Genomic DNA, 11,758 nt, shown 5'->3' with positions numbered 1-11,758 from the left:
ACAGTATCCTTGCATGCTTTGCCAATCCTCTCTGTGTCCTCCAAACAGACTGAACAGGCTGACTCCCAGGTCAGCAATGATAGCTGGTAAAGAAAGGTTGTTGAGTAGCTATTCTGAGAGAAGAAGGGTGTGTGAGCACAGAGACATCTTCTTTAGGGGAAATGTGTGCATATTAAAACTGTCACTGAGTTTTAAGCATGGCAGCAGGTAGCAGAATGACAAGAAACCCTAATACAGAGGGCAACTGGGAAGGAGGTCCAGAACTTGTAGAAGAGGTGTATGATGTGGGCTTGAGAAAGAGATGAGAGGAAAGGAAGAAAGTAACTCCACTGTCATGGGAGAACAACATAGAGCACTGGATTGATCATAGTGGAGATGCATAAAACTCTGTGGAAAAGATGAGTGTGGGGCTGATAGGGATAAACTAGTTTCAAATGCACAAGAGTGTTGAGTCCCCTCTGAAAACAAGGAGGAACAGGAGGAAACACGGAAATTGTAGGGTTCAGTGGAAGAGAACAAATTATATGCAGACTTTTATTAAATTTGCAATAATTATGCAACCTCAAAGTTACAAAGTTATTTTAAAATAACCACTTCAGTATGTTTGTGTCATCTTTTCACAGTAGGACAGATTATGTGTAGATTTTTGTAAAGCCTGTAGATCTGTTTTCTGGGCTCCCTACAGAATAGATAATGTGCTCAAACTCTTTCTAAATAAGTTTCTAAATGCTTTCTTTCTGAGAATAATTTAGGAGACAAAAAGCCTTTCCTTAGACTCCAGAAACATTGGAGTTCAGCTGTCCTATCAACTCCTCTTTGGACTCTAAGGTTATTTCTAAGCACTGCACATAGAAGAGATATTAATGCCTGGATGGGCCTGTGGCATAGAGCATCCTCTTTGGGGCCTGGATTTCCTGTGAAAGAAAGCTGTTCATTTAGTCCAGATGTAAGTCACAGTCTTCAACAGAAGTCCTTGCCCTGGACAACCAGGAGAGAAGGAATGTCAGATGTGATTCAACTCTGTCAGAAGTGCAATTTAGGTATTACCTGAAACCTTTTTTTATTAATAGAAGGCGAAAGTGGAAAAAAAGAGTGGAAAGAAACCACCATGTTTTGAAGGAAGAGAACTGGTGAAGTAATGATGTAATTTTCACCTTTCAGTCCCTGCTGCATCTTCAGACAACATAGACTTGATGTCCATTTCATGTCTCTTTTCCCAGCTCACAGTGTGCCCAAGGAATCCCTCACTCTTCCACTCCCCTCCTCACTGGTGGCCTGTCAAGGATGATGAAAAGCCTAGAACGGATTTTGCAGCTGACCTTGCCTTCTTGTTGACTCATTCCCAGTTGCCGAGAAGAAGAAACCTGTTTGTTTGTAGCTACTTTTTTTGTTTGTTTATTTTTAGCTCTTTTTTTTTCTTTGCCACTCATTACTATGTAGCTAGCTATATGTCCTTACCATACTAGACATGCCATCGCTGTCTAAAGGTCACAATAGCTAGCAAAACACCAACATTTGTAGGCAGACCTCATGTCCCCAGAAAGGTGGTGAAGGAGCCCAGGAGGATGAAAAAGGCTCATCCATCATGGAAAAAAAAACACTCAATGGAAAACTCACCCATAATAATTTCATCCATGCAACACACTTTGGGGCTTTCTCCATTCCTCTGTGTATAAATTGTACAAACTTGTTACATTTCCCTGCACTCCTACAGTGGCCATACCATGATCCCAGGGAAACTAACACGTTGCAACTCTGGATTTTCTATAGGAAACAGGAAGTTGTGAGATCAGCTCTAAAGAACACAGAGTATTTTTCACTGAATGCCAAGTAGGAAATCTGTAACTGAAGTGATGATCCCTTAGGGTCTTATGTTTCTTTAAGCTCTGAAGCAATTTCTGCCTCTACGGATATTTTTAGGGAAATATGCTAAGAAAACATCATTATATGTGTATCACAAGGAAAAAAAAACCAACAAACCAAAACACCCACACACACCTTTACTTGGAAGTTTAGCTTTGTTTATTAGCTGAAGAGATGTGATTTTGCTTTATTTTAAAGTTGTTATAAAATCCTATGTTAACTGATAGTCTTCAGAAATTTATTTGTGCTTTATCTGATTAATGTAAAGCCCTGTGCTAATTTCCAGAGAAGCCTAGTGTTGCACTGGCCAAGAACACAGTGTGAGTATTTGCTGTGGTATTCAGCAGTCATTTTCATCCTACAGCGGCATCACAGTTTAGTGAGACCATCTTCAGAAGATGCCTATAAATGATGACATATAAAGTGCTGATAAAAATGCAATTACATTCTTTTAGATTAAGCACATTTGCTCAAATTCATGTTCGGGTGCTTCTAATCCAGCCATGTAATAGCGTTTACCATGCATAATGTCTTTTCTCTTACCAGCTACCAAAAAAAAAAAAAAAAATCAAATAATTTATGTCAAAAAGTAAGAAACATTCACCAAATATATCATTATGCTTCTAACTGGGTGCTATTGAAGGCATTAAAGCAATTCAGTATTGTCAAATTTAAAATTTCATGGGCTTGATGGATTTTTGTTTTAAGCTTTGGCTTAGAAATTATTATTATAATATTTTTGTAAACTTTTTTGTATATTTTAGGCATTTAAGACTCAAAATACATGAACACTGTGTGCCAGATCATCAGTTATCTTTTGTCATAGCAGTTGGTGAAATTTATTTTGATCAATGTTTAACAAATTATGATCTTCACCTCAGCCCAGACCATAAACATTCTTTTGTCAATTCATTTCTCCCAAAATCCCCTAGGAATTAGTCAAAAAGAAGTACTCCCTAATTACAGTTAACATTTAATTAATTAAGTAAGAAATAGTTATTGCCTCCCTAGTCTAACTCAAGTATTGTTATTAAATTAGGAAATCTGATTTATTTTTTAAACAAGATAAATGTTAGATGCAAATATTTTTCTTGTGTGCAGAACATACATTTCTGTGCAGCTTTGCCATTCCCTTGCTGGAATCCCAGGCTGTGCAAGCAGAAAGTGTGCTTCTGCTGAGGCCACTTTGCTGCTTTCTGGTGTGCATGTGTAGCAAGTGCTACAGGGGCCCTGGTTCAAGTCAAGTCTCTGCTGCAGTAATGTGCCACTGAGAATCCATATGTCCTTAAAGAAGCTATCTCAGTAGCCACATGCATATTTGTGTGCATCACTTTCATTTGTGTGTGGAATGAAAGTTAGTGTACTGAGTGAACAGTACTGTTAAAACTGAATGGAGACTTCACTGGTTCATAATTATATGCATTTTTTTCTTTAGTTTTTACAGTTTTTAATCTGCAAAATAATGGGGTATTCATGCTGGTCTGAAATACTTACTCTATCATTTTTGTTCTCTGCTTGATAATTTTCATGTCTTTAATGTCTTTCTGTTCACCATCACTACCTTAGATTGAAGATAGTCTTTGAACATTTTTGTGTTTTTAACTAGTTGCTTGACAAGTAGTAATTGGAAAAAATAGTTTCTAACCAGGAAAGCAAATTTAAATTCATGCTTTCCTCCCAGCTGAACCAAGGCCCTAAATACATTTTGGCAGGTTGGATTTTGAACATTTATAAGAAAAAACAAGTTTTTCAATGTTTAGTCTGTGGACTATGGAGTCATTCCGCTCTGGGGCTGAAGTTCATACCCAGGCTGTGGTGGCTGCCTAGAAGTTCAGAGACATGGTCAAATTACCAAACATCAAATGAACTTCAGTGCTTGTCCATCCATACACTCCTAGTTGGTACAAAGGCAAAATAATATAACTCAGCTCAAGGCCTATAGCTTATATGGTAGACAAGGCTGAACTGGTAGCATGCTATGAATGAACACATACATGTGTGAGCTAATGTGCTGTAACTTGTTAAGCCTCAGAGACTTTGCCTGGGACACAAATCACACGTGCCAGGTGTAATCTCAGTGTCAATTCCAGATGACATGCACCCATGCCTTGGTTCTAACCCTTAATTTCCTGGTAGTCTTTGATGGACTTTTGACATTATTGTCCACTTGTTTTTGTGTTCCTACTGTGGCGAAATGGAGATACAAATAGCCTTATCTCCTTCTAACACTCCATTAGCATAAGGGACTCCAGTGGACGCATGTCTGGTTTTATGGTGTCCTGTGTCATCCTCCTCTCAAATCCTAAAAAACTGGACATCAAAAATGAAGCAGATGAGATGCTGGGCCAGTACTGTACATTCTTATTATTTTCTTTTTAAGTTTCTACACATCTTTTCTTGGATTATTGGCTAATGAAAAACACACAAAACATTATTAAACTGAAGAAGGTTTCAGTGAAGGGGGTTTGTGCTCTTTTGCAGGAAGTAGACAGTTCTGTGAATTTCAGAATTTACTCTATATAGAGATTGAGCAAATAAACCACAAGGAACAAATGCAAATGTTTTAAGTGAAGCTTCCTTCCAGAACTCTACAAAGAGCCATCATTTGAAACAGTAAAAATTATTTTGTGGTTATGCAAAATACATGACTTGTATGTGGGATGATAAAAAAAATCACAAAATAATCATATTTGTCTCATTTTCTTTGTTTTAACAAGTGTTTATACTGCAAATGTGGTGAATGTAGTTTCCTGTTCTATGTTTGTGCAAATTATGTTTGCTTGAACAATGTAGTTTAGAAGCTGAGTTGCACTCAGACATAATGACTAACAAAATTAAAATTCTGTGTAGAACGGCAGCAAGATCTTAGCTGCATCTCTGTTAAGGAGCTGAAATCTCTGTCTCTGGCCTTCTGACCTCTGGTGCTGGTCTGCAGCAGGTCCATCCCTAGTGATATAAGTCTGTAATCTGCTTCTTCAAGTGGCTCTTAGCTCATCTTTTAATATGATAATATTATTTGCCACATTATTTTTAGGACCTTGAAGGAGGCACAGAGAATAAATTTATTTTCTGCAGCTATGTTCAGATTAATTTCATTTATTCTCAGCAGTTACTGCATTGGGATATCCAACCCAGAATATCCAATTACTAAACCAAAATTGTCTCATGAACATGTAGGGTCAGAAAAAGATTTATGGGAGTAATGCTTAAAACTGGAAATTTCCTGACATTTTTCTTCCTAGTTTATTTTTTTAACCAAGTGAGAAACCTAGGACTTACTAAAAAAGGTGTCGCAGCAAAAGTATTTTTCTTATCCCTCTGTTGTCTGCAAAGTTAATAAAACTGTAATTCAGCCATATGCCCATTTGTTTTTAAGGAGGCACTTACGGACACCACAAATTAACTCTGAAGCAGAATTCTGAAAGTATTATTGTATCTTGCAGTACACTTGATGTTGCTTATTGTTGCCAAGGCCTTCCAGTCTCCACTCTCCAGTAAATTGAAGTACATAAAGCTATTCCTCCATGTACCTCCCGGGACATGAACCCAATTGTTTTTATTTGTAAATGTATTGATACACTTAATGCTGCTACTGTGATTGAGAACACAGAACCACTACCAACATGAACACAAGCAAGGTTAAGTTAAACTGCTTTATCTTGTGTTTGCCATAGGTAGGGGCAAACTGCTGACAGAAACTTCTCAGGCTACTGTAATTTAGCTGAAGGTCTAAACCAAACATTTCAAGCAAGCCTAATAGTAACAAGGTTCAGTACTTCTAAGCATCTATCTGGGCTGTTAAAATACCATAATCAGTAAAAGTATAGCTTTTTAAGTAACGTTACCTTTCCATCTCAATTTTCCTTACTTTACAAGGAGAACAATAGCATCCTCACTGTAATGCTGTAAGGCTTCCTTCATTAATGCATGTATGGCACCTTGAAATCTATGAATAATAGATTTTGGACTTTAATGAGAAATAATGATGATTTCTTTAAAATCCTTGGTCCCATACTAAAGAGAATTCTCTATCAACATCAACAAATTAGAGATCACTTAATTTTTTAAAAGGAAAAGTTGGTCTGTTGCTTGTTTGTTTCATCAATTAAATTTAAAGTTTTATCATAGTATTTCCATACTAAGTGGTCTTTACCATGCGATAGTAGTTTGATAAAACTCTCAGAAAATGGAGCAAAACTTGGAGGGAGGATAACTACTTTCATATTATAAATTATATGTAAAATGGATGGTTTTCATAATGATACATAATGCACTGCTTTAACTGTCTACATTGTATCGTACAATGCTTTGTCTGTGTGGAATTGCACCAGCTGTACCTGCTGTGCCTTTGTAGAGCACTATTCAGCACTTTTTATTCACTCCTTCTTTGGCAAAGCCCCCTCTGAAGTCAGTGTGTGACTACAGTAAGAAGTGCTGAATAGGACCCTTAAATGATAACTTCTTGGAGGAGGAAACTGCCACTTTTCTCACACTTCTCTTACTGTATAATGCAATTTGAACTGAAGATGCTATGGAAATACTGCTAATAATAGATTGATCAACTACATCAGGCAAATCATGGCAGTTCTTAAGAAATAACATCCTTTTTTCAACATAAAGGAATCAAAAGAAGGTTTTGGTATACCAGCATTGGTGTTACTTTAACATATCGTGAGCCCCAGCTTTTTAAATTTAATGTACAAATTCCAGAAACATTATGTGAAATGTTAAAAATGTAAAAAATTAATATCTTTCAGAAAAGTATTATAAACTCACAATATTTATTAACAATTGGTACATTTTCAGCCTCTGGGCCATATCTATGCTTTAGACCTGAATCTTGTACTAGTAGCTAAAGTACAGCTATTTCTATTTTGAGGTTAACCTAAGTGCTGTATTAATCAATTTTTAGGCTTTTCAAAAAATGAAGCTCCACAGAATCTTTGTCTGCTCAGACATTCAAGTTTTGTTGGGCTCCCACAATTTTACTCATTAGCTTTGATAAGCTATCTGTGCCAACAAAACCCAGCCAATTCTACATGTTAAAAAACAACACTTTAAACAATTTGACTAAACGCCTTTAGAGCTTGGGTTTTAATTAGGTGTTTTGCTTCTTCAGCTTACTGGAAAGAGCTAGATAGCTTCTAACCATGTCAGTCTATATAACAGCAGGTGTCAGCTTTAACTACCTCTGAAAATTTTAAATGTATTCAATTAAAAAAATCCCTTAGAGAATGATATTTTTAATGTTCATTTGTCTTATGCAAGCTTTGCAATGTTTTCTTTCTATACACTATGTTCTTGTTGATTCTGTGACCCAATTATGCCTAAAATTTTTTAATATCAGAGTACATTCAGTTAGTGCTCTCATCTTGATATAATTCACCAGAAAAATGGTTTGTGGCACAGGTGTCATGTAGGAAGGGAAGTCTCTCCCTCTCTCTTTTTTCAGGAAACCAGAGCAATCTCGACGCTAGAGCAGTAAGTGGTTATCAGAACAATGACAGGAGAAAATTGCTATCTTTGAGATCTGAAATGGATGGCTCCCCATAACTTGATCTCAATATAGAAGCCTACATGTGTAGCTAGATCTCTTTATAGGCTTTCCTGGAAAAGGAGTAAAAGAACTGCAGAACTGAATAGACACCATGGAACAGGACTGACACATATATAAGCTGTGCACACAGATGTATGCACAAGCATGTATAGGTGTGATTAAAAGTAAGCATTCTTGTTCTTCAGCAACCAGCAGGCAGTTAGATTTTTCAAATTTTGTTAACACCACTAACATAATCCTTCCTATGTCATGGGACACCTCCAAGCATTTTTCTTATGGCAAAATGAATCAGATTATGAAGGTATAATACCATGAGGGTCAACTAGGTTCTTTAGAAAAGACTTTTAGCGGTGTCATAACTGACGCATTTTCCTTGAAAATGGGGTGCATGTCAGGACAAAGTTACTGCCCTATTTAACCACTACTGTTTACTCTAAGCTTTATTACATCAGGCATGACATGATATCCAAACTCTGCCTTTTCTTCCTCTGATAAGGTCCTAGAAAGAGTTTCCAGTGAGCCACTATCTAACTTGGACAAACAAGAAAGGTTTCTTCACATTATAGGACCAGTCAGAAACTATGGAGGGGCAAGATCTGAGTAAACCAGTTGAGTACCATATGCGGACCCACCATGTTTTCTTGTTTGCTAAGTCTTAAGAACTGGAAATAAATCCTGAAACCCTTAAATTAATAGCTATATATTCAAGTTATAGTTTATTTAGTCAATGTGACATTTTCAAAGTCATTCTAAAATAGGCATGAAATACATTCTGAACACAGTGCTACTCCAGAAAACAAAATTCAGACCTCATCTAGGTGAAAGGAAAAATCATCTGTGATGTAAAATCGTGATGGATAGCCAGAATAAAAGAATTCTGAGTTGGGCAGATCATGGCTGCAGGAAATGATGCTTCAAAGTCAGAGGAAGCTGATCACATCACCTGCTTGAATTGAAAGACATCTTTCAACATGTCAAAAGTGTTTTTCTCGAAAGCAGATCACAAAGAGATAGGTCTCTCAAAATGTACCAGGAGCACTGCATGCATGAAAGAAAAAAGAAAGATAAGGATGCTATGGAGAAGGAATTAAAAAAAAAACAAACTGAAAGAATCTGGAAAAGGCTGCAACAATGCAGAAACATTTTTAAGCTGTTGCTGAGTGAAAAAGATTTACTTAAAAAAAATAAAGAAAGCAAGCACTGGGGGAAAAAAAAAGGCGGAGGGGGAGGGAGGGAAAGCAATACTGATGGATGTACAAAAGACAAGAATAAAGAAAGATGTTAAAACAGGTAGAGACTTTGACTGTAAGCGATGATCTAGCAGCAAATACATAAAGAAAAAAATAAAATAGCTGTTGGAAGAACTCTGTATGTGCATTGGCACCACTACAGAGAAAAGGCAGAGCTGGGAAGAAAAATCGATCTTTCTTCCATTTCTGGGTCATGAGGAGACACCTGCAAAGGCAACAAGCAAGTTCTTTACAGAAGAAAAAGTTTGTAGAAACTGCCAAAAATCAAGGAAAGCTTTTATCATGTGACAAGGGTAAAGAATCACAAAAGATGTTGCAAGGAACCTTTGTATTCAAATAAGGGAAGTAATGTTATAGTTGCAAGTTTGTCAGCTTTCTCTGCTCTCTATAGATCTCTCTTGCTCCCTGCTATGGATTTAAATGAAACAGCATACATGCTATCAGATCTACCACATCCATTTCTTATAGTGAGGAAATTTAAAAATTAAATTAAGTAAAGGAAAACTGAGTCCTGAGTCCAATAGAAAATTAAATTTGTGGTGGATTAATAACTTTTCTATTAGAATTACAAAATAATCTACAAAGTGACAATCACATTTAAATCTGAATTACTTTATTTGCACTTCAGATGTTTATGCTCTTGAGTCAGTTTTCCACTTTTTTGAATTTTATACTCTCAGGAAATCTTTTTGGTCTCATCAGTCTCATTTCAAAAATTACTTTTAAACTTATAATGTCTGTGTGTGTCATTTGATTAAGTCATATCTCTCTTTAAAATCAGTTAATGGGGCCCTCGGTTATCTTCAGCAATGGTTTCTATGTCTAAAGTTCTTATTTATCTGAGTGATGGTAGCCACGTTAACCTAGATTGATAATTTAGGAGACTGTACTGATTAATAGGGTGTGGCTGAAGTTCTTTGGGAATTCAGAGCACGACAGTTAATACAGGTTATTGATTCAAGGCCCTAATGAAAAAGCAGCGAAGTTAAATTTATTTTAGAAGTATGGTATATTTAATGCGGATAAAATTTGTTTTATTTAATACGTATTTTCCATAGACAATTTATTTTAAATTCTAACTCATAAACTGTCTTCAAAATAACAGTATTTTGCTTGCAACCAGAATTGCCTTCTAGTTTTCAATGTTTTTGACAACTTTGCTTATAGTTTGGTTCTGTGTTTTTGCAGAGGGAGAGGCAAGAAACATGAAATAAATAAAGACTTTAAATAAAAGAGTAAATATCCAGTCTTAATTAAAGACAGAAGTCAGATTGCTACTTGTCTGCCATATGCAAATAAGCTGTTCATAATAATGTTAATATCACAAGCCAAATTAGAAAGTAAACTTCATGCTTACAGGAAAAGTATATGTGTACCTAAAATAGGATTTCAACTATCTATGCACCGTTACAATTTCAGAATTTTACTCCATACCCATTTAGATGTGTGTACTGTCTATAACTCAGCTGTATTTGCAGTCATTAGTTGTAAAAATTTTAGTGATTTTGAGTGTGTAAATGTATCCATAAAAATAAATTATATTGTTCTGAAGTTCTACAGTCTAATTTAACCCACAAACAACATGAATAAGTTCTCATTTCAGCATTTTAAACTTACCAGCATAATTGAATAAAATGAGTCTGTACCACAAAATTTTCAAAGTACCTCAAATGGAATTTGTATTTCACAATACAAAACATTGTGCAAAACATTATCAAGAGTAACACAGTTGTGACTGCTGAAAGCTATTTTTTTCCCTATGAATATTTTGAAAACCCTCAGCAGAGAAACAATGACGATTTCTAGTAGAATCTCAAAAAGCCTTTCTCTCTGCTTTCTCTCCAGAGAATTGACTTTCAATACTCTAACCACTGTACCTTGTACTTTTTCCTGTTATTTCACTTGCATTGGGTGCTAGTTATTGGTCTGAGGAATAAAAAACAGATCATATGCTAGCAGCTGGACATCAGACAGCTATCCATGAGGCAGAGTGAGTGTTATCCAAAGTTCAAATGCTTACATAATATTCAGGTTTTGTTCCTTACACTGACATTTTTGAAGCTATTGCCAGCTGCACTTGTAGGAAGCAGAGCTTGGTCTGGGAGACACAACCAGCTCATGTAATTGAGTACAGTCTGGTTGGGTGGTCTCTGGTTTATGGGTCCAGAAGGAGCATGTGTGATGTTGGAAGGAGAGGTGAGAGAAACCAGTGTGACTATTTGCTTGGACTTGATTCTTCTGGCACAGAGATTTTATATCACACCCTCTCCCTCTCTTGGGAACAAATAACTAATTATGATTATTATTATAGTCTTGCAGTAACATATGATATTTTTTTTTTTTGTTTGACATAGTTTAAATTCTCTCTTAATTTCTTTTCTTAAATTACATCTTTCCAGTATGTTGTGGTACTAACTAGCTGAATTGGAAGTTGCATACAAAAGTTTTCTAGACATTATGATATGAATATACCATTTAATGAGGATTATGAAACCAAAAATGGCATTTTTCCCTGTAATTAGAAAACCTTAAAAGTATTTTAATTCAGTCACATTTCTTACTTTTGAAAGACCTTCAAACAGTCTGAGCTCCTGAATATTTCTTAAACACTTGGTTTCTGTAGTCCAAAATCATCCATAATTAAAACTATTGTTCTGCAATAGTCAACTCAAAAATTTTCTGTAGCCCATAGTATTTAGTACTAAAATGAAAGTATTTCATACATAACATAGTCTATTATGGGTATGCATGTAAAGTAGCTAAATCCCTGAAAAAAATCAATCTTTTCTGGACAGCAGTAGGAAGAAATGGGCTATTTTGCCTGCCACTGATGAATCATCAGGTATTTTAACCTTGCTGATGCAAAGTGTATGAGAGTTACTGTCAAAGCTCTCTGTGTATTACTTGTAGGACAATATAAGGCTATATGAAATTACTAAATTGTCCAACAAAAGAACTGGAAGTCATTGTGGACTCTCTATATAGTTATTAGTATAATTCCTATTTGTCATAAACCTTTGCCGGTTGAAGTGCATCAGGTTCATACATGAAACATCATGACCTTTATTTCAATTTCTGACTTTGAATA

The sequence above is a fragment of the Psittacula echo genome, assembly GCF_963264785.1.
Source record: "Psittacula echo genome assembly, chromosome: 2".
NCBI classification, from domain to species: domain Eukaryota; kingdom Metazoa; phylum Chordata; class Aves; order Psittaciformes; family Psittacidae; genus Psittacula; species Psittacula echo.
The sequence above is the reverse complement of the archived record's forward strand: the minus strand, read 5'-3'. Positions refer to the sequence as shown.